At 43.9% G+C, this 24924-nt stretch overlaps 1 protein-coding gene across 3 annotated transcripts in view; it reads right to left on the reverse strand.

The window, feature by feature from the left end:
- Nucleotides 1–24924, reverse strand: part of zmiz1a (zinc finger, MIZ-type containing 1a) — a 96806-nt gene that overhangs the window by 56653 nt on the left and 15229 nt on the right. For all 3 annotated transcript variants that reach the window (XM_068568640.1, XM_068568641.1, XM_068568639.1), the window contains exon 2: nt 16050–16164. The gene's annotated coding sequence lies outside the window, so the exon portion shown is untranslated. The remainder of the gene's footprint in view (nt 1–16049; nt 16165–24924) is intronic.

Here is a 24924-nt window from a genome sequence, read left to right on the forward strand (position 1 = left end):
GCCATAATGGGACGTCATTTAGTCTGATGTTTTTGCGTATCTTCCCTCACCCCAATGACATCATCCATCAAGTCAGTCAGAGGTTTTCTGACTCTGTGACGAGGATTGATGGAGTGTCTTCTTGGGCAGTGTTTACATGGACACTTAAAATTCAAGCCAAAAGGATAACTGAATAATATCCATGCTGTTTAAAGGATAATTCTAACAGTATTCATGCATGCGTTTTGGGTGGAGTCCTGCAGCATATGCAGAAAAAAGCAAATGACTGGCGCATGGGGATTAGCAGTTGTCCTCCTCTTGGAGATTGATACTGATAGAAGCAGATCAATAGCCATACATGGTAACTCATCATTGGTTCAACATTGCTAACACTGCTATTCAGGTTGCACACTCTAGAGACCGCTTGTAGCGGAGCCAGAAAAGGGATCACCATTGTGGCATACATGCAAGAATGTGGTGGTGTAAACATCCTTCAAGAGGGCATTTTCTCGATTGACCACATCAAAGGGAAGAACAGTGATCTCGTGAAGCGCACTTGGCATCGCAATATATTTGGGCTCTTGTGACCGATTGCCTTGTTACCTGACAAGCACCAGCTGCCTACCATGCAAAGAGAAAATGCCATCATCAACAAAAATGTCAATCCCTATCACGTAAATCAATGCGTAAACATATGCTTTCATTCAAAACAATGGCGGTCGGCCTCTCACGGCAATTAGTTCAGTGTGTTCTGACGTGTATGTGGTCCGGTATTGTTCTCTGGAAGTGTTTGGAGAATAAGACAACATGTAGTATCACTTTCAGAATTGCAGGAGAATAAAAAGGACATGGCGCTTTTCTCCACAGATGATTTGAGTTTCAGGTTTTGGTGCCCTAAAACTGAAATGTTCTTTTCCTCCTCAAATTATATTGAAAGCAGACTGCATCTAATTATCAGGGCTCTGTTTTAGTACAAAACGTCTGTGTGTTAAGCGTATATAACACAACAAAGGACAAAATCTAAACTGCAGCCATCTTTTTTTGTTTGCAAAACCACACTGAAGCATATCCGTATCGCCGCATGAGCTGATGCTTAACTGTTTCGGATGAAGACGCAGGTGATAAATCAGGATCCTTACTAGCGGATGAGGACGTTCCTGTTTTTCCTAATAGGCAAAATCTGTTTCTTAATCCTCATCAATCACAGAGTGAGTCTAAAATGAAACAAAACAGAATGCTACGCACATCAGGGAGTGTGACAAGACACAATCTGCTTTTTAGTGATAGGAAAACAAGACTTAGGTGGCATCATTTATCGAGATGTAATAAAGCACTCTGTCGTGCATCTGACAGATTGGAAGCCCGTAACAAGAACTGACAGAGCTGGAGAAAATGTGCATCTCTAATCCCCGCCAAATGTGAAACATGAAATACTTAAATGACAAATACAAGTTGATTTCTCATCTTGCTTGTGAGTGTTCTACGCCCATCTAGTTGCAGAAGCAGCTGTCTTTGAACTCTCCAGGCTCCAATCATGAAGGAATATTTCTTCTCTGCTTCTGGCTCTTCACTAGCTACGATGTGCAGATCTCCTAATGGGACTACCGCTCGCTGACTATTAATGCATTAGATTACTTTACAGGACTACATCCTTAACTCACTTATTCCTGTGTTTGAAACTCCAACATCATTTAATTAATATTCTGCTAGAGTGCTTCCCAAAACCGTCTGGCTTAGATTTTTTCCACGTGTGTATTTGTACAGTAGGCGGACTAAAACTATCTTCACAGGCTACAGATCACCCCACATTTAATTACTGTTAATACCAGCGCTAGCAAGCTAAATACGCCTCCATGATTTATTCATTTCCCCCCATATATGAGTCAAATCAAATTAGTCATATGAGTTTAATTAACTAAAAATTATCTGATATTGTAATTTCACACTTGGATATGGGATACAGAGAAGGGTACTTGAGCACAAAGAAACCAAAGTAACCCAGCGCTCATTAGAGGCTCTGGTCTGTAGTCATGTTGGCATTACCAACCGAAGCATTGGCTGAATGATCGCTCCTAATCAAGGTTTTTTCACTGGGAGGTTACCTTTAATTCTAAAGAACTGGGATCACTCTGCTCACACCATTATTCACTGTTCCTAGTTCATACTGTTTACTAGTCATCGAACCGTAGCTAACACAAGTAACTCCCCTCATATTTCATGGGACCTGTGTACTGCTTATTGTTGTTACTGAGGACCACAGAACTGCAATTAGGGAAAATAACAATCTATTCCTCCAGTTAACAGGGCCTGCCACTCCCCAAGAAAAACACATTCTCTCATTTACCTTTAGTGGTCCCTATAGCCAAGGAGAGAGACTCGGAGATTTCTGCCTCCATCGCAATATAATGGGAGTGAGAGAAATCTTGTTCAATGTATTGCACAAAGTAACAGAAGCCAGTTTCTGTAGTGAGCTGTTAAGGTTGGTTAAATGTTGTAAATGTCACTTCTGCAACAATTGAATTCACTCCCACTGTATTTTTTAAAAGAGGCTGATAAGGTGAAACCCCACCAAATTAGACAAAAACAATATGTGCAGGGCAGAAGGCAACGAAAATATGTTTAATTGTCGTTCGGGTGAATGGGGGCCTTTCACAGCTTTTAAGACTGTATCACGAGTACGAGTAACAAAAATGGTGTAAGAACATAACACTTTTCTTATAATGCAAGCATGTTTCATAAACATACTGCAAACAATGTATTCACAAACACACTATACCTCAATATATTCAACCATTTGGAAGTGTTTGTCTCGGGGAATGATCTTCACATAGACTGAATCCCATTCACCACAGGACCTGCTGTGGGGTTTTGCTATACGCTCGCACCTGGTAATTCCTATGCCTGTGTGTCTTTAGCTGATGGAGTAGCTCTGGAGTACAATATCTAATGCCGGTATCATTTCCCACTCATGCAAACGCTACATCATTGTGCTAAATGAGCTGCAGTGGGTGATGCTTTTAAAAAAAGCACACAGTAATTTACTGATCCCTGGTAATGAAATATGAGGCCAGTGTGGCGTGTTTTCCCACTCTCGCTGAGAGGAAATATGGCTGCTGAGAGTCACGTCGGCTTGCAAAACACTGTCACACCGCCGCACGACACAGGCAGAATTATCAGAGAAAAACAAATGGAGGCATTGATTCACTAGTTGTTTATTTACGGCCCTCTCCGGAGAAGACATAAATTCCCCTGTTGGGGCTTTGTTTCCCCATCATACGGCACAACAACGGGATGCATGAGAAGAGGGGTGAGCAGGCCACACACACAAACAGAAACAAACACACACACACCGTTTTACATCTGGATTAATCTCCAATGGGCATCATCACAGATGCCATTAAATGTAGCAGAAGGCGAGAATCATGCAGGAAAGAGGCTGCCATCTGAATAATTTATTTGGAGGCTCATCTTGTCTCACACCAGGGGGATTTCAGGCTTTCAATTTACACTGTTCTCCTCCCCATATTCAAATCAAGGAGCATATTTGTTGTGATTGGCACACGGAAGGTCAACGTTAGCAAGCTAGCGTCAACGCTCTCCTCAGCGGGCTGGTATGCTGGTCTATTAGCACACTAGGATAGTGTGTGTTTGCGTGTGTGTGGCAGTCTTTGTTTACCTCAGCGTGTGCTGGGTGACACTGGAGAATAGGCCTGTGGAGCGCAGAGACAGCAGTGTGTGTCTGAGCTTATTAGGCTGCTTTCCAAGGACACAGGAGGCTCTAGACATTACACTGGCTGGGGAAAAAACACTATAGCTAATCATAGCAGGAAGATGTTAGGACTGCAGACACAGAGCGAGGGGGTAGGGGAGGGAGACAAAACGTACAAGAGAGGGAAGGGAGGATGAGATAGAGCGGAGGATGAGGAGGGGGAGGAGGCAACAGAAAAAAAAGAGTTGGAGAAAGGAGGGAGAGCGCTGAATGAAGTCATGGCTCTCATGCATGTCCTCCCTCTGTGTGTCACACTGGGACTGAAAAGAGGACGGAGAGCGTTTCAGTAAGGCGCAGGTCATCTGTGACAGGATGAGCTGCCATTAGCCAAAGGCACACAGAGCGCCTGACAAGCAAGGGGGAGAGAAAAAAAGCTCTCTCAGAGTGACAAACCGTATCTTCAAGTCTCTCTGTTTGAAATTTCCAGCGTTCGAAACGGCACAAAGGATCTGTTTTGTTGTTCTGCGCTGTTGTTGTATGATTCCTTGGGGAACGGTTCAGTCTATTTCACTTTACACTCCATGTAGGCGGCGTACATGCAACAGAGACGGAGAACATATTTGTGATCGCTGTGTTTGTTTAAAGACGCTCGCTCTGTTAGTGGGGAGCTTCTCGGTCTCTGAAATGAAATCCAAACTTACAAAAAAAAAAAGAGCAGGTTACGAAGTTGCTCGGGGCTAAAATGTGCTTACCAAGCAAAATGCCCTGGCCATTTCCAGTAGTAAATCGGTCTGGGTTGGCTCGCGCTGACGACAGGCCATTTCTGCCGTTACAGGCATGAATGGCCCCGTAGTAGCCGGGCACAGTGCAGCGGTTCAACAAGGCCTCTTTAACCAGCTGAATGACAGGCAAGCAGACGGGCGGCGAGCCAACCCCAGACATTCAGCTCTGGCTGCTGTAATGATGCCAATTCAGCCGGACCATGGAAACCACGTGATGCGGGCAAAGAGAAAAAGAGCGGGAGCGACCGGTCTAAAACTATGAGCGCATCACAGTTAGGTCACTGGGCTGTGTCGGTCTTCTCCTCCATATGGCTCCAGTTTTTGGCCACTGTCCAGCAGATTCCTTACGTTTTCTTTAGTAGCATTTTTGTTGTCTTTTTATACCATGGGGAGTCTATGAATGTGTGGCCTGTTAACTTTAAACGTCAGTGTCCACAGCCTTGATCAAGCGTTGCGTCAGGAGCCCTTCACCCGCCGCCTCTTGAAAATCTCTGTGCAAACTGAGGGGAAACTCGGCACCAGTGTGACACAGCATGGAGGAATGCACCAGCGGATGTGGCTCTCTCCCTCTCTTTCTCCTTCTCAGTCAACCCTCGTCTTCTCCCCCTCCCGCTGTGGGCAGGTCCATATGCACCCAGTAATTATCAAGGTTATTTTCTCCAGAGGGCCAAATCCCTGTTTATGGGCATGAGCGTGTGTCACAGAGCCCCGGCTAACAACCCACAGGACGCTGACTCTGTAGACAACCCCAAGGAAAATCTCAGCTTCAGCGACACTGCGGTTGCCAAACCCTGCAGTCAGACGCTTTGCTTTTGCTCCAATATAACAAAAAATATATATATTTGTGATTTTCGGTAGCTGTGTCATGACCTCAAGTGAGACAGCAGAAATGTTTCGTGTAAGCTTCGATCTCAGCTTTAGCCAAAACCATTCTGCAAACCACCAACTTCACAATTTGTATCAGGCACAAAGAGAAAATTGTGTGTGTGTGTGTGTGTGTGTGTGTGTGTGTGTGTGTGTGTGTGTGTGTGTGTGTGTGTGTGTGTGTGTGTGTATGTATGTGTGTACATATATATATATATATAGATATATATATAGATATATTTATATATCTATATATATATATGTATATAGATAGATAGATAGATAGATAGATAGATAGATAGATAGATAGATAGATAGATAGATAGATAGATATTATTGTATTGCTGACATTAGAGGTCTGTGTTATTTCTACTGAAATGTAAAAAAGGAAAGAAAGGTTTTATTCTCTTATTGGTTTGATTCAGTCCTTTTTTTACGAGCCAGACACCCTGGAGAGTTGTGACCTGGGCTGCAGTACACATTTCCTTTTGGCAATGGCTGCAGAGGAAGTAAAGGCTGTGAAAGGCCAGTGGTTAACAAGCCCTGTAAAAACACTAACCAATCCAACAAACTAGGTATTATGCAAGTTAATTAGAGGCAAACAAGCGACAACTTTGTCTTCTGAATGGTATACAGAGTTGGCTTGTTCTCGTGCTACAGTAGGCGCTCGACAAACAAGAGCCTGGAGCAACCTGAATTGCAAGCTCAAAAGTAAATTTGCATGTGACTAACTGTTAGCCAGGGTTAGCGGTTCACACACACACGAAAGTCGACTGCTCGCCTTCACAAAAGCTGCTTCCTTTCCGTTTCATCACGCAGGCCGGGCTTTGTTAGTGTGCGGAAATGCCTCCGGAGGGAATGAAAATACTGGCAAGTCCCTGCAGCTCTTTCTGGAGAGAAACGCAAGGAAAAGAGACCGGTCCTGCAGCTGCAAGATCACACACACACACACACACACACACGCAACCACACACACACACGTATGCCAAGTGCCCATGTAGGTTGAGGGCTCGGGTTACGTACAGAGATAACCGTGTTAACCTAAAGAACATAAACACTGGTGTGTGGTTACAGGACTGTCAGGGCACCAGAGGAGACAGAGGAAGCTACATTGACAGTACAGAATCTAAAGCTGCACTAATGTTGTCACGGCTGCCACAAAATTATAGGCAACGTCACTGCAAAAGCACATAATACTGCTAACAGCAGGGGTTTTCCAGCCTGGGAATTACTTTTGGAGAACTAAGTGACCCCATTTCCTCGATCCATTAAGTCATACAAGTGTCTTATTGGGAGATCCAATGAAACAGTCCAAGAAAGGTAAAAGTAAAGTTTCAATCAAAAGTGATGAAGTCTAAACTGTGGTGCCTTTCTCTATTGTATACGCCCATTTATCTCCTTCAACATTGGACACATTCACAGATTCAAGCAATTTCTCAGTTCACCTCAGCTGCTTGGATAGCAGAGCACCGGCAGAAAATACCTGCGAACACCAGGAGAGCGAGAAAGCGTCACAGTGTTGGGTGCAAGCCTCCATGGGGGGGTACGAACCCCAAACCTTCATGATAACCTTTGAGCCACTGTGCAGCCCAGTACCTTACTAATGCGCTTAAATATAGGAAAAGTAAATTCCATTACCTCACTCCACACCATCTGAGCTAGTGAAAAACATGTGTGATCAGACGACACTTTAACAACAGATGATTGCAATCAAACAGTCAATGGCCCGCACTTAAGGGAAAATACACCATATTAGTAAGAAACAGAAACCCGTGATTTCAAAGGAATACATTGTGTTTTCAACAGATTGGTCCATTGTTCGAGTAATGGGAGTGCAGGCACTGCAATCCTCCATGTGCTTCATGCTAATCCTTTTTTCTTCAGCATGTTAAAGGATAGCAGCCGTAACGACCAGCAGTATCCAAAATAAAAGGTCAAACAATTCAGTAAACAGTTTTCAGTGGTATTCATCATTTTGAACAGACTAGCCTAGGTCGTTTTTTTTAGCTATTTCGGGAGCGCAAACACGGCACATAGTGAATTTAAGCTTGACGCTGTCTGTCTAAGCGTGCCACCCACGCTCACATTCATTTGGCCCAGGAAGTTTAAAACATTATGCTGTTTTTATTCAATATTTCATGTAAATTGTACCTCCTACATAAAACTGACAGTCAACTAGCACGACGTCTTTTCAATGCAGCTGCTGCAAGTTTGATCAAATAATATTCGCCAACTATCAGTCAACACCGTGTGTATGCTCAGGCTTCATGCTTGCAATTCAAAAGCTTAAACTAATCAGTATCTACTGCCAAACATTGTACTCACCACCTGCACTGGAAGGAGCTTTACAAAAGATTCCAACAGGGCCAAGGACATACAAATCTTAAACAACAATAAAACATTTGAGTGCTTTGTTTAGGACCGTTTATCCATGCTGTTACTGACCTTGTGCGAATTCCATTCATACCACATCAGGCTACTACCAAAGCAATCCTTACCCTCATGTTATCTTATATTAAGATTACATGAGTTAGTTCCCCGCAGTAATGTAGACAATGGGTCTAGGTATAAGGTCAGAAGAGAAAAACTTAGATCGGTGCGTCTTGAACCATCATCCATAAGTTACAGCTTTTTGCCATTGGTCAAGTCCGACATGTCAGTCAACATGCATGCAGGTTCAACAGAAACATACATTGAGAAAGACAGCTGTAGCTAGTGTGTGGAAAGCAATGATTTTGCCAAAACAGCGCACCACACACCAGACAACAGATTACACCTTTGAACAACCAGAGTCCTGACTTTAGAACCAAAAATCTTGCAAAATCTCTCGTAATCAAAGGTGACTTTAGTGTAAACAAACATGGCGGACAACGGTGCAACACCCTGATTTAGATCAACTTTATTGTCCACCTGAGAGGAAATCTATACTTTGCTTTTCCCAAGGACAGCAAAGCTATATACAATAACCATACACAACACACTGGGGATAACATACAAATATACAGTATAAAATATACAACAGTGCAACTGGTCAGATAGTAATGACAGAGATCTTACAAAAAACCGGAAGCAGTCATTCTGTGTTCAAGGCCTCTTGGGTGAAGGGAATAAAATACTCCTTATATATGTTCCTGCTGAACTTTGGGGCCTCAAACTTCCCAAAAATGTGTTCCTTTACCAGCAGAAAGGTGGACTAATAGGTGGACCAAACAACTGGCTGCAATGCTGTCTTACCCGGGAGGTACCAGGGGAAAGCAGTTTCAAGATGTACTGACAGAGTAGAGGAGCTTTCAAGACAGCTGCTCGAGTTTCTCTCTGTCACTCTCTCTCTCTCGCACACCCATGCAAACACACACTCCACTCCCTCTCTCCTTTTTAGCCAGTGACAGCAGGCACCCAGCGATGACATGAGGAGTGTCTCCGGCAGCCAGTAAGGCAGCACTAAACAGACAGAAATATCTGCTCTGACAGACGGACAGACCGTCACCCACTCCGACATGCATGCAGCTGTCACTGAGCTTACCACTCCTCTTCCCACCCTTCTGGTTTGATTTTCTCTCCACCCCAAACACGGTTTCCCAATATTTTTTTTTGAACTTTCTTACAGCTATCATATGCTCTATTGAAAAGCTACACCTACATTTAGGACATCGTGCATGGCTCTGCTTGGCTTGTGGCCTTAGAGGAGGAGGTCCAGCTTTCATGAGGCCAACTGTTGAGTACACAGCCATCCTCCACTTGATCAGCGTTAGCCTGCACAGGTCCAGCTCTTTGCCCCTTTGATTTTTTTTTTTGTTCTTTCTTTCTTGCACTCTAGAATCCGATCCTCTCTCTGTTCCTCTCCCTCTTTCTCAGCCTACAGCCGCTCTCAATTAGGAGGGTCAGGGAGCGGAGCGGAGAATAACTCAGGCTCTGGTATCTGTAGCTGGAAGGACCCAAAGATCAGCAGCAACAAGAAACCACTGCTATAACACGCTGAGCCAAAAACTGAGTTGTGGCTGTGTGTGTGTGCATATCGCATAAATCTTCTCAGTGTCAACAGGTTGTCAGTGACCTCTGACCTCTATATTTAAACAGACTATGAATATGACAGAGCAGCTAATGCTGTGATTGGTGCAAATCTGAACTCTTTCACACAGCGATCTACATCTCTTTGCTGTTTAATTTTACGACTCTGGTGTCACAACTTGGGTTTCCTTTATCTGGTAATTACCATTTCTTTTCCAGAAAAATCTGTCTGACATATTTGAATTGCTATGGTCACAATGTTTGGTGAATGCATTTACCCTCAAAGTGGAATTGGCTGAAATGAAATTTCCACATATCCTTCTATTTAAAAAAGGAATCTTCATCAACCACTATAACGGCAAAAAGCAATGACAGAGAGAGATCAAAAATGGCCAAACAAGAATTTTCTTAAACCAAGCAAGTCTAATGAAATTGGCGACGATAAATCTGAGATAAAAAGGGCTGATGCTGGGGCTCCGTTATTCTTTACGTAGCAAGCCTTTTAATTGTTCGTAAGCTCAACAAACATTATTTGACTAAAACTTCTCCCATTTGTCCAGAACATCGAAATCTTCCAGGATCCGTGGACTGGCACCCAATTTGTACAAAGCTCAGTTTAATATAAAAAATCCCTCACACACTCATTGACAGGCTGGCACACACGCACCAGATCGTCGCCCCATGTCGAGAGCTACTTTAATTGCTTTGTTTCAATGGTCCCCTCTGAATGGGAGAGAAGCTGGAGGCTGCAGTTTACAAGACACATCTGCAGGTGTTGCATTTCAAACTGAGAAACTCAAGCTGTGAGAAAGAACACATACACTAACATAGGCAAACAGATAGAGGAATATACAGAGCGACTGTCTCCTCCTCTCTCTCTCTCCCTCTCTCTCTCTCTCTCCCACACACACACACACACACACACACACACACACACAAACACACTGCAGGTGCAGCATTTTCCTCCACGGCATCCTGCCTGAAAAGTGCTGGCACACCCGAGCGAGGTGAAATGAAACATCTCTTAACATTTGTGTCTGTTTCTATCAAAATACTGTCTTTAATGTGAGAAAAAGCAAAATGTATGACAAGACAAAACTGAGGCCTGGTATATATTGAGCAGAGACGTGTCAAATCGAGAGAAAGAATGTGCTCATCAATGTGGCGCCTTCAATGTGGCTGATGCTTCCCAGTAGGCATTACACACTAAAGGTCTGACAGAGCCATAAATACCACCCACTAATGTGGCTCAGGGTCGGGTAGGTTTTAGATAACCTCTCCATGGCCGGTACACTTTGTGAAAAACTACTTTACTTTGTCGCCACTTGTACACAGTATTTCCCCCCATAGACGCCTCGGAAAATAGCTCATTCAGAACCATTTTCACCCGTTTAATCTGAAGAGAGCGGTGTCACTATGAGAATCAAATCTGTTTGTTATAGCCGAGAGTCGAGTAGTTTGGAGGATCTTGGGTAGCGCGTCTCTAATTCACTCAAAGAAAGAGCAATCAGCTAAGCTTCAGATGGCATCCGACAGACGACCGATTCAATCTCCTTTCTTCAAGCATTCCTATTGTAGTGTTGCTACACACCGCCGTGCATGCCGCATTGCACACATTTCTGATAATCTATGCAAATAGGCCACAGATGGACGAGTATGTATCTAATTGAGAAACATATGTGTTGCACTTTAAAAAAAAAAAAGATGCTTCTTACGTCTCCCTTTGCTTTGTGCTCTCACCCGGTCTCTGTTATCCTTCATTCATTCACCCAGAGTTACGTGAGAGTGTGATGCTGGCATCTTGCCACACCATTTGTGAAATTATTTAAATGAGGACACCATGTTTCTTTTGTTTACCGCCTTGAACGGCGACACGGAAACAAGGTTGAAGTATTTATGAACGCCATTTCTCACTCTCACTCTACAACTGCCACCTTTCTCTCTCTTTCTCTGTCTCTGAGAATGCCGCGGCGGCATTGGAAGAACGTCCCTGTCATTATGAGTAGCCATTAATGAGTGTATGGCGTGTTGCGTCGTGATGCGTGGCATATTACACCCATTCATCAGGGCCAGGAGACACTTGACAGGCGGACAGCCAACAGGTTGTGTAATCATATAACACAGCCATGTCAGGCCTGCCACGGCTCCGTGTCCCATTCAGGCCTCTAATGTTGTTTTCCTCTGGGTAATTGACGCCGGCACAGAGAGAGAGACCCACTGATGGATAACATCATGGACCAACCGGCGCAAAAAGATGGCGGCCTACAGGAGCGATGTCATTTCAGATTACATCAACATTTGGAGATATTTTCAGGAAACTTCTGGTGTATTGCAATATTTTTCTTTGTAGTTTGGCCGACCTTTTCAATTGGTTATGATAAATCTGTACTTCCCTTAGTGGTTTCTGAGATTTGGGTACATGATGAAATCACTGAAACCAGGAAGTGAAACCAAATATTTGTAATAACCTCTCTTTGCACAAGTTAAGGTGAAGTCAACGTCAAAGCTGAACCAGAATTCCAGACAGTTTAAATGTAACCTTTTCACCTTTGTTATTTGTTCCAAACCAGTTTGGTTAGCCTCGGGTTTGTTTACAACCTGAACGAACATCCGACTGCTCCCGTCTCTGACTTCTTGTTTCTATCTATTTTTACTCCTACTATGAACGGAAAGAGAGGCAAACTATAAAAATAATTGATGCACCTGTTGCCGATTGGTTGGCGGTGGAAATTGGCTGGTTTTCAGTTTTCATCAGTTTTATATTTTACATTTTTGGGCAACCACATTTACACATTTAGACACATGTTATTATAGTTTTGAGTCTGCACACCGAGTGAAGACGACATGAAGCTCAACATTTGTCACAAGCTGTGGAAGAACCACCTTAAAACATGTGGAACAACTTATTTAGATGATTATCATCTTGTAATACACTCTCATGCACGCTGCTCTGAGTACTCACAGTGACTGGCTCATCTGTCCTGAGACAAAAAGATTGTTAAAAAAGGTAAAAAAGATTGTTAGTCTGTTTGCCTTGCTGTTAATTTTCTTCAAAATTAGGAAGAAAATCGTCAAAATCTGAATTGGCAGGCGAGACCTTTATAAAATCTGTAATTTTAATTGGCAAAGAAGATTGCATAAAACCCTAAATTACCTCGACACAAACTGAAAAGGCAAGAAGACAAAGCCGAGGTAACGCCCCGATAGGTCCTGATATATTTTGGTAAATCCACGTAGGTATTATATCAACGAGAAAGAAAGTCATCTAAATATATAATTTCAGACATTAATCTAAGTAAGGGTTAATTATGTCGAAACATGTCTGAGTAAAAGTGTTACTACAGTGATTATGGAGTACCGGGAATACCATCTGACTCTGTGGAATGTGTTGCAAATACTCCGACTCCTCTCAATAACACAACTCTCAGCTGCATTGGAGAAGCAGAGGTGGCCCTGAGGCGGTGCTAGACGTTGTTAAGGATAGCAAGTATCCTCACACAACCTGTTCTGCTCTGTCCCTGAGCTGGAAAAGAGAAGACAATGTTCCCTCTCATCCTCCCACACTCACCACTTTATACCTCTGCTTGTTTGTGAGATGGCTCTTGCAGCACACAATCCAAAAAAAGGCCAGCTTGTGTATGTGAAGAATGTGTAAGATGGGAACCACAATTAACATCACCGGTACGGATAAAAATACACATCTGCTGTCTTTTGAATATCATCAGTCTCCAAAGCTGCAGCCCTTCAAGACTCTCATTCTCTCCTGATTAGACTCGTATTGTCTCTCAGTCTATCTTTTCCTCTGTGTGTGGGTATTATACTATATGTTGGGTGAGTTGCATAGACAGACACTCAGGAGTTCTTGTGTGCCGTGCCCTTCTACTCATCACACAAACACCGTTACCTTAGAAAAACTAAAATATGCAAGGGGGGGGGAGTGGAAAGAGAGGAGAAACGAATAAAAAGGGAAGAGAGTGAAGGACACAAAATGGAGGTGGAAAAAAACAGTGAGGACTGAAAATGAAGGCTGGGAATGGGATGCTAATTCCTTTGGAGTGAGTTAATCCCCAAGGGCTCTGACATCCTTTGCTTTATCTAGGAATGCCATGAGGCACGAGGCGCAGACGACACACTGAAAAAGCCCAACACTTGAGACTACATCAACTACGTCATTAATTTGCAAAAAGCTCTATGCGTCAATACAACAACGCCCGTATCAGATGATTTGCAAAATTTTAAACGAGTGACAAGAGAGTGGGTTCGATATAATGTTGTTCACTTAACCTCAGTGCTGCTCAGCACCAGATTTTGTCGAAGCAGTTGTATGTCATCGTGTTCCCCGCTCACGCTACGACTGAGGCTGGTGATTTACAAGTTATCTTGCCTGGGTCCAGACCTTTAGTCTGCCCACTCCACCAAGTTGACAATTCTGTCTGATATCAGGCAATAACATATTTACTCTGGAGACCTTTTTTTTTAAAAAAAAGCTTGGTTTTGGGTTTTAATAACTGGCAGCTGCATACGTCCTTGGTAGTTTGGTGTCGGACTTAAATACTGATCATGCCGTCTCAGCAGCAGACAGATGTATTTAACATGCTCAGGTCGCAATCACACTTTACATTTTATTCCACTCAGTACGTGAGTTTAAATTCATTAATTTCCTTTGTGATACAGAGTGACGGTTCAAACGCTCTCATTACTGATTAGGGGACCTTTCTGTGCAATCGCCAAATCCATGCCTTGTTTGTTTGGTGTGGTAGAGAGCGTTGATCTCTTTGAATAGAGCGGGCGAGCAGAGACGGTTTGGGTTTGGCAGATTCCAATTTCCTTAACAGCAATTTCTATCAGAATTGAAAACTTTCGGGAAAAAAATCCAAGCAGTCCAAGCTGACCAATCACAGCTCTTGTAATCTCCATATTCCACGCACCCCAAAGCGTACGTTTTAAGGATGTGCATGTCAACTACAGCATAGCTACGACTATGTGCGTCGGCTCAAAAACTAAGCCGTATCCCCTTTCAAGCTAAACTATAAATTTCACCTTCAGTGTGGACACGACACACTAAAGGAATCCAAACATTCAGACACACACACACACACACACACACGTTTCCTCTCTCCTACATTTCAACTCCATCGCCCCACAACAGCCACAGTGTTCAGTGTCAACAGTGGTCACACTATGTGGTGCAAACATTAAAAATGCATCCAATTAAAGCTGCAGGGGAAAATACCACTCTGTAAACTGCAACAGTCTGTAACATGTTTGCAACGATGATAGGCTTTCTAAACAAATTAAGCCAGAGGAGCACTATATTACTCATCCTGGCGGGCTGTCTAGCCAAATTCAGCCTCAATTGCACAGTTGTTTGATCAAGTGTTGGTGCGCTGTGTATGTGTTAATGCGAGGGAAGGAGGGAAGAGGGAAAAAACAGATACGAGTCCATGAGTACCAGGCAATCTGAATGCAGTACGACAGCAGCAAAGAAATGCAGCAAAACTTGTCTTCCTATACTTTCATGCGTGTGCAGTTGTGTGCTGTCACATTGTGCAGCTCTGTTCTGTCAGCTGGCAGCATCTCGTTTTCTTCACTGTGCATTACTTGTCACTCTGCCCATGGTCGGCGCGTGTATACTCAGAAGTGTATGTGTGTTAAACCTGTCGCTTTCTGTGCTCTGACGTCCGTGTGCTTATTGCTTTGGCTGATCCCTGCTGTCGCACATGTGTGTGTATAGTATCTGTGTCTGTCTGTCTGTCATATATACGTGCGGCGCATGTGTGTGTGTGATTATGTGTGAGGCAGATGTTCCCCAAGCGGTGCCATTGCTCAGTGTTCACACACACCGCAGTAAGAAAGATTAACCAGCACTTTATTTATTTATTTGCTTCCTAGATCTGCCCCCACCCACCCAGCAAACCACCGCCTAATCCCCAGTTGCAAAGAACACAGGAAAAAGGCAGAAGAGGGTGCCAAACTGGAGCTTTGTGGCAGAGTTTTTTCACCACTCCAGACTTACTTCAAAATGACTCACCTTTTTGGTTCAGCGCCATTAGAGAAATATACATTTTCTCTTCAAAGTACCACGTGCCATTGGGATAGTGCAGTGCTGCTATTTAATTCAATATCAAGGCACTATAAGAGGCGACTTAAAACTAAAACTAACCAACTAAAACCCTAAAAGAAAGCAGCTTATGTTGAATGTAGGCTTTAGATTGGGGTTAGAAAAGTTTAAGTATTTAGTCAAATGGTAACATACCGATGCACTAACTCAAATTAACTTCTTTTCAAACAAATCTAAAACACATGAATCCTTGTCCTTATTTCTCAGTCCTGCATCTGCTCAAAAGAACCAGCAATTTATTTTTGTTGAAATAAATGGCTCTTGAATCATAGCGCCATGGTTTTATTCTTTTCTCCAAGTATTGACACTGGCCACAGGCTTCTCGGCGGGGACTAGCTGGGTTTTTTAGACAGAGCCAAACAAGATCCTGCACAGCTCCTCATAAACAGCAGCTGCAGACTGCTCAGTTCCCAGTTCCTCCCCGGCCGCCAGCCCAGGAGGGTCCAATCAAAACCAGCCACATTACTCCCTCAGTTCGCCTTTGCGTGCCAAGTCTGCTCCGTGTCGGAAAAGAAAGAAAAAGCAGGGCTACACCAAAGAGTGTGTGCGATCACCGAGCTGTAGATTACAAGAAAAATCAGTTTACCTGTGTGAACTTTGACCTTGGTGATACTGCGCTGTGGTGGCCGCCCCCTCCCCCACACCGCCCTTCATGTATTCCTCACGCACGGTCCTTCGTTGACCCCTCCTTAAGCGGTGATCTGAGGGGAAGGAAGACAGAAGAAAAGGCTGTTAAATTTCTTTTAATGGAATGCCAGGGAGAACCTGGTTCAGACAGAGGACAAATGTATCACAGAGAAATACACCCTGGTGTTGAAGAATGTACGCAGGAAGCCATGAGGGAGTTTGCTATACTGCCCCATTTACTCTACCTCCTAACCCTGCCGGAGAGCCAATGAACCAATGAACAACTGCACCACCTATCACAGTGCCGTGCCTGTACACTGCAGCAGTCCTGTATATCTCCCCCCACCAATGCGACCCCACCCCCCACTGCACAGGAACAATGTCCTTCCTAAAGGTTATCAGCAGCCTGGCGCTTGGTCAGCCTTCATCCTGAGTCCATTACACACACACAGCGGCTAGATTCACTGCCTTAATACACCTCTCTTAGTCTCTCCTCACTGCTTCGCTGCACCCTTTACAGGCTGATACAAATCCAGCAAAGGCCCAGAACACACATGCACAGGTTTTGGGATTAGCCCACCAGAAAACCGGAAAACTGAGCCTTCTATCCTTGCTTTGCAACACTTTTCAGCCATTCTGTCAACATTAGTAATATCATTAGGTCAAAAAAGTAATCTGTCCAATACTTTGGTGAATGACCATCGACCTATAAAACCACCAGCATTGTCGTCAGTCTCAGTTGTACATTGTGTTTGGAGCAAATAAAAACATTATTCTTAGTTGCATGTGCCAACAGGCTTAACTGAGATGGTAAACCAGGTCAATATTACTGTTAGCAGCATTTAGCTTAAAGCCCCTGCTGTGCCTCAGTACAGCATCACACAAACTGTTATTTTGGTAAAGAAAAATGTTATATTAATCATACTTGAAATATGTTGTCACATAGTTCTATGTATGAAGATACATTTAAATTGAGCAGGAACATATTTCACAGCTAAAGCGTCAAATATTTCCTTTGGGAGTTGGTGGAGATAAAAAGCGGAACTAAAAGTATGAATGTAAGAATTTGCCGGGTGGCATAAATATGTTCGCTACAACAACTTACAGATAGCGTGTCAATGGTGTTGTTACATCTTGTAGTAGCCAAAAGAGCAAAGGCATGTATTAAATGCTCCTTTTCGACTAAGCATTTCCTATTCTGTCCCTTCTGTTAATGTAATAATATTACTGCAAGTTTCCTCCCTGTATTTATTTTCTTCCTCTACTTAAGTTGGAAACTAACTCTAGTAGACACACTGTATACTGACAACTTTAAAGTTGCTAACCTAACAACATTAAGGCTACAAACAACCCAGAATACAACACTCTTACAGTAACAAGCATACTCACAGTGTAGAGTTTGCACTATTTTAAGAGAAAAGTAAAATTGATACAAAAAAAATAAAAACAAGAATCTATTATTATCAAATATCTGTACTACCATTCATGCATTTTATTTCAGATGAAACGCAACTCTTTTCTTTACATTACTCCTGACAGAAAAACATGAGATGAAAATGCATACGACAACAGAAGCAGAGACTAACAGGTTTATTCATTTCAGTCTTTACCTCTAGCATCTTCATCTGCTCTACGAATACACACCACTCTCTTTTCACTTCCTTTGTTTCAACACTTACAATCTCCACCACTGGTGTAAACAAGCTTCCTCTGCTTCAGGCTGCCCTCGTGGCCATTTTCCAAGAGGTACAGTATATTATATCTTGGCACTTCTCATCAGAGTTAAGGAAGTTTTGGCCAGTGGGATTTCAGACATTTTGGAGGCAACTACACCAACTATACAAGTGGATTGTTTTAGAAAAGCTTTGTCTGTATACACATAAAATACCATGCTTGTTTAAAATAAAGGCAATAATATGCAACACTATGCGGATGTCAACATAGTGTGGCATAGTATCTCTACAAGACTAAATCTGACATATATCCCATTGATTTTTCTAACAATACATTGATGGTTTAAACAGGGAGGGTGGAATGAATGGGGCCCCCCATACATCTTAACACCTGCTCGTTCATTTAATCCACGAGGAGAGGGGAGCATACTGAGGAACATACTGTGGGAAGAGGGGGTTGATTTTGGACTGATGCCAAAAAGATGAGGGCAAGGCGGAGGAGAAACCCATAAATACGCAGGGAGGCGAGTAGGTGTCGCAGACAAATGTGATTTACAGGGTCTACGTCCCGTACAGTGCAGACAGGTAAGCCTATTAGGTTGATATTACACAGCTATAACACGCACCAATGGACCCTCTTAAAAACGTCTGTGCAGCCGGTGTGTAAAGGTTATGGGTTTAAGAGAAAGATTATAACATCACATTGTTACGTTGGCCTACATTACGTTCTGAAAATTTGATTAATATATTAAAAACAGATTTTTAATTGGCTTTATTTGTTCCAGTACACATTTTTTCTCGGTGACATCATTTAGCAAGAATACAAGAGGCCACGTTAAGCTGCCCTAAAAAACACATATTTTCATTACGGCAGAGAACGGGATTCTAGTTGAAGAGTAAAACCAGGCAAATGTTGTTTTTTCCGAAATGACATCAGGCTTTAAAGCCAAAGAGTGCGAGAGCGCTAAACACTAAGATGTCAGTGCAGTTCTGCACATCGGAAACTACCGGGGAGCAATCACGAAAGACTGCAAACGTTTATGAGAAACTAAACGCACGAGAACATCGAGCGAAGATCTGCAATCGAGTTCCACTTGTAATACTGCATGAGAGACACGAGACTACAAGAAAATTGCTACCACTTGAGCAGCACACTACAGATGGTGTTGAGAGCAACACAGCACAAAGCAATGTGTTCCTGAATAATGTGGTGAATATTGCAGTGAAAAGCTGAGTGCTTCGTACTAGCTTCTGCAGACTCCAGCTTTTTTTATTTTTTTTTACTGTCAGAAGTGTGAACTCTTTCATCCCGAATATAAGAGGCTGCGGTAAAATCCTCAAAGAAACTAATCGTGTTAAATGAGGTTTGTGTCTGTATCCATGACTTCTGAGTTTCTGTGTACGTGTGTCGGGAGGCGGGGGAGACTGAAAACTCCTGTCACCTTTGAATCTAAACTCTGGGTCAACTCTCCACTCAAGCCACTTGTCTTCCGTTTCATAATCATGCTTGTATTACTCTCTTAACACTTCAATCCTGGTGATCGTATCTGATGATGTGGCTGTTCATTTACTGAGATAACCCAATTTTCTGCACAAAGCCTTGAAAGTGATTCAAATGCTAGATCTGACAAAGCCCAAGTTTTCCTGTTGAAAGCCCTTAACACCACAACGTTTACTTTAGCTTCCTGGGGGGAATCCTACTCTCAAGCGGCTGCTCAACTCATGCAGACACTCACTCACACGAGCACACACGAGCATATACATACACAGACACGAGCGCACACCTTATCATCCAAGGCTGAGGAAGCAGACGAGCTATAAAAGCCAACCTCATCTCCTTAAAACAGGCAGGGCTGTCCCTGGGCGTCTTAACACAACTCATCAACTGTTAAACCAGAGAGAGAGGCAGAGCAGTAAAAATCAATGCCCCCCAACACGGCAAACAGCAGTCATTGATGTTATGTGGAAGAGGAAAGTGCGGGAATTTGCAGCAGCTTCTCGAGCAGTAAGGAGAGGCAAACAAGAGGCAGAGAAAGGAAGGAGAAGGTCCATGTTAAGCCAAAATTGGTAAGCTAATATATGTAATTGATTACCTCTATGCAAATAGAAGAACTCTAAAGACTGCAAAGAGAATGCAATTTAAAGCAGCAGAGTCTCAGCAATCGATTGGTGCTGTGAGTGAAAGAAGCCATTTCCCTCCAGCCAAGATAAAACACTTTACTATGAGCTGTCAGATACTTATCAGGAGGAAATTAGCAGAGGAATACCATTTTCCCAAAACAAACAGGTCAAGTGTTTCTCCTCCTTGAGTGGTCTCTCCCTCTCCTTCACTCCGGCTGTGATATCATCATCTGTTATTTCCTCCTGTTTAAATGCCAACACTGAGGAGACAGAGGCCGCGTTTCATTCAAACAGATCATTTGTAATAAAAAAGAACCTGTGCGCCGGTGGGAGCAGGTTGTCGTTTGAAACAAAAGAAGATGAGGTCTCCGGTTCGCTCCCAAGAACAACCCCAGAGTCAGAACCGGCGCCAGCACGTATACTCTAACGCAAGTTGTTCCCGAATCGCCATGCCAGATCTCACCAAAACACTATTTGCATTTTTTTAATTTTTTTTTGGCCTACAAGTGTGTATTCCTAGTTGAAAAAAATAGAGGAGAAAAAGAAGAAAAAGGAAAGAAAACACTCATGGAACAGAACACAAAGAGATGTCGACGCAGGCAGCAGCCCACACAAGACAGCCTTGTTGGAGAGAGAAGAGGGCGGCTCGGCGTCAACATCAACACCGGTTCTGCAGTCATCGCTCAGCAGGTAATTATGATAACAACGTGTTCCCTAGGCAGCTTCTCTCTGATTTAGTTTCCGAGCACTTACCCTTCCTAAAATCTCCTCCCGATAACATCTGATATGATTACAAAGTCAAGATCCTTTTCAAGGAGCGCCCACTTATGTGACTCTAATTTGTGTATAGTATCTCTCCCTCTTGTGACTGCGCAGTGATGCTCCTCATCTCATTGTGTACGCGTAGTTAAGATGCTGCACTGTTCGGATTCTCATAACATTTTGGAAAATGCCATGACATAAATGAACCTCACCTACTAGCACCATCTGTTATTGAGCTCTCCACTGCGCCTGCTATTACCCTCAATTGTACACAGCCTCGCCACATGGGGAAATACATCATTTCATTGTGTCTGTTATCATCCAGTCTTAACAGTGGGGAGTTTGGCCCTGAATGGAGTCGGCGTAGTTGACCCTGTGATTACCTCTGCGATGAGGCATTTTCCTTGGCTGTCATCACAGCCGACCCCTTAAACAGCCAGCGCCGCTCGACAACCTCAACGGCAACAAAGCTAGGCTGTTGACATACTGAAGACATTTAAGATAATCCCGGAGATGTCTCTGTGTTTTCCAAGATTACATCTTCAAAGGGGAAACGCGGCCGGCAGCCTCTACTTGAAAGGGAGAGAGATGCGGAGGGCTCTTGTTCTGAAGGAGGGGGTGGAATAGCTCAAGAATGCAATCATGGTTTTGGAGTGGAAGAAGGCCTGTCGTGGCTAGCTAAGCTGGCGGGTGGCGGAGAGGAATCAGACCGGAGAGAAAACACACCTGTTTGATGGGACAAAACAGAGGGAGGTAAAGAAAGGACTCTCACCTGTGTGACCTGACAAAGGCTGTAAATCACACAGTTCATCTCTGGCCCAGCCCTGTCTTTTATAATGCTGGGTATGCTGTCACGCTGAGGTTCAACGGCCAGGTTTAGAGGGCAAAACAAACGCGACACTTCACAGAAATACGTTACTTTGTTGACATATCATTTTCTCTCCAGAAAAGTCGAGTGTTTTCTGTGAATGTCTTGTGCTTGTGCTTTCTGAGAAGACTTGTTTGTCGCATGACAGGGAGAGCCAAGTGGCAGGGCTTTCATAATACGTTCATGGTTGTCTTAAAATGGCATTCGGTTCTGTCTGTGAAGCTTATTTTGTGTTAAGCATAGCCAACCCCAAAATATAAATGTATGACACTGACACTGATCTCACTGGCAGGCCTTCTAACTTTGTGAAAGTCCAACACTAAACCTCTTAAGGTACTCCTGCATTAAGCATGTTTCTATTGTTGGTCATTATAGTGCAGATGCCAAGCCTTTAGAAAGGTATATTTGTTAAGATAGACAGGAAGCTTTCATTTCAACAACAGTGTGGACTTGGTCCTAAAGTGATCTTTAGGATCAAAATGTGACAACGTGTGACGATGAGTTAAGAGTTATTAATCCCTGAGGGAAGCTCTGTCCTCTACATGTGACCCATCCTGACTATTTAGGACTTAGCGGCTTCCTGTTCTGTGGTTGCTGTAACTCCAGTGATCATGACTTAACTCTGCATAACCTCCAGGCGATTCTCTCCCACAGCGATGCGCTTTACATATTGCATCCCCACAAAGTGTTTTTAAATACTTGCATGATATCTGTGAGCTGCTGCGCGGCCACTTTAAAATTTTCCCGCATAACACAGCCATTAGAGATGCTTAATGAAATTTGTCACACATAAATTGCTCAGGAAGTATTAAATAAAAGCAAGAAATTATGACTCATATCTGCAACAAATATCAGCAGTGATGTCCTCTGTGGCTGTGAGCACCTCTTAATGACTCACGGAAGTGTTTGCTAACATGGCTCTGACGGACATAGAAATCACTCAGCAGAGGCTTTTCAAGCCGCTGACCAGGATCGCAAGGAACATTCGTACTAATTATAGGACGTGAGTATTTTGACACAGAACATGGAGGAGAACTGGGAAAAACAGAGTCTGTATGCTTCCTTTCTGCTCATTCCACGGTCTCAGCCGGCTCGGTAACATCTTCACTGAGTCAACAACCAGAGCTGGGATCGAAAAGTACGGAGTGACATCTGTCTGTTATCAGCTGCACAAACGCACGCCGTGAGAAGGCAAAAACACCCAGACAAAGAGGCACAAGTCACACAACCACCAGGAGGCTATTGCTGAGCGACAGGAGAAGAGACGAAGGGAAAACAAATATGTCGTCAACGGGAGGCTGGGACTGAGAAGACGAACATGCTCAATCAGAATTGAGTCCCACACAGAAAGGAAGTTATTTTAGAATGAAACAAACAGCAAACGTACACGCAATCAGACAAAGCAACATTAGCTACAGCATGGTTCCTCTGAGCGAGCTCTGCGGTGGGCCCCTCCTCCGTCCCTCCAGCCTCACTGGCCACGGTTGAAAAATTAATGCAGCAAACTGACAACACTTAGGGCCTCCCTCTCACTCTCTCTCCCCTCCCCATGTACCAAACAGGATCAATTACCAAAGCAGGGCTCCACTCAGTAGCGCTAAAGAAACAAGAGGCACTCTCCATCACACTGCATGTGTGTGTGTGTGTGTGTGTGTGTGTGTGTGTGTGTGTGTGTGTGTGTGTGTGTGTGTGTGTGTGTGTGTGTGTGTGTGTGTGTGTGTGTGTGTGTGGTTCAGGCAGGCTTATGATGAGCAGAGAGAGGAGGAGGTGGTAATAGTCTGTTTGCTTCTCTCTAATGACAGCGGCAGAGTGGATTAGTGAGCCTCCTAACCCATCAGCATCACTCCTCCCAGTAAGTGACAGAGCATGTAAATAACCAGTTGTGGCCAGTAGCAGGAGGGAAGAAAGGAGGAAGACATGAGAGTCTTTTAAACCAGGAGCGTCTACATGTGCGTTTTTTGAGCGTGTGCGCGCGCGTGCTCGCGTGTGCGCTTCGCCCGTGCGCCTTCATTTGTATGCAGGTGCAGACTTCGAGGAGTTCCATTTCTACAACATCAGCCAAGTTATTCAAATGCAGCACATCTGACTGGAGAGGATAACATAAAGAAAGGCATCAGCAGAAATGGCAGCAGGCAGTAATCCCCGGCCAGGCCACTTGTGTTTGTCGCGCAGGCAGGCAGCGCTGTCAGTGGCAGCGGCGCCCATACAGGCCTTATCAGTGGCAGCCATGGGACTCTTCTAATAACCCCGCTGATGCTCTGCGGTGCAAGGACAGACAGGGAGACGGACAAACAGACCGACAGGTTTCACTTCCCGCTTGGAGAAAGAGCCTGAGCGGCAGGTATCAGCCTGTGGCTACTTGTGTGTGTAAGTGTGTGCGCACAGATTCTGGGTGCTCATTTATTCATTTTGTAGCGTTTAATGTTCCGACAGCTTCATACATGCTGTCACTTTCATCTCAATGCACTCCAGTGTTGACCATCCATTGATTAACCCCCTTCCACAAACACACACACACACGCACATTCTGCATTTATGACAGGGTTGTCTAAACTCGGGCATGCTTGGCGCTGCTGTCCCAGGAGCAGTGCATCTGACTCTAGCATCATTATCACCATTCAAAAAGGTCAAGCGTAGTGCTTCCAGCCTCTTCTTTGTGATTTATGCCTTTGTGCTATTACCTCTGTTAGCATTAATCTCCATCTGTAAATCTAATCACACCGCCTCACCATCGCGGCTCCTGGTGCTCTCGGGAAAGAAGCCGTGGCCGGCGGGAAACAGCTTATGTAAATACATGGCTGTTGACACGAGATGGGCAGCACACGGTTGCCTCGCCGCTGTGACACGACATGACGATCAGGGGGACAGATAAGAGCTGCCATCGCTTTATTATTTCTTTTCATTTACTGCCAGCGTTCATCCCTGTCTTTACATCCTTTCATCTCCTGATATACAGTTTTGTATCTCTAGGAGCATTTTTCTCAGCTCATTCTAAGAGACTGAGGTTGTTGTTAATGAAAGGGACGGAAAAAAATAAATGCACACACTGTGCTGCAGGACTCAATTTGTAGTCAATGAATAACTTGAATATTGACACCAGTAAATGAGGGTGTCACTCAGATGATGGAGGAGGAGAAAAAGAGCAGCATTGTCAAATGAAATCACTTCCAGGCATTTTCTGCGCTCATGTGAGCCAATAATCATTACCCTTCGAAAGGCTGCGCAACCAATTGAAGCGTCATGAAAACATCTACTCTCGTGTGCCTTGAAGCAGCCTTGGAGCACTTTGAGCAGAGTGGCCAGACGCCACAACTGTATAATCACTTAATCAGGTCTCCCGTGTGAAAGTACAGCGGCGCTTTATGAGAGAATTCCCTCTGCGAAGTCTGATGGGAACCATGGAGATGACA

This window comes from Clinocottus analis, unplaced genomic scaffold (genome assembly GCF_023055335.1).
Source record: "Clinocottus analis isolate CAN_PGR_092001 unplaced genomic scaffold, fCliAna1.0.p SCAF_8, whole genome shotgun sequence".
NCBI classification, from domain to species: domain Eukaryota; kingdom Metazoa; phylum Chordata; class Actinopteri; order Perciformes; family Cottidae; genus Clinocottus; species Clinocottus analis.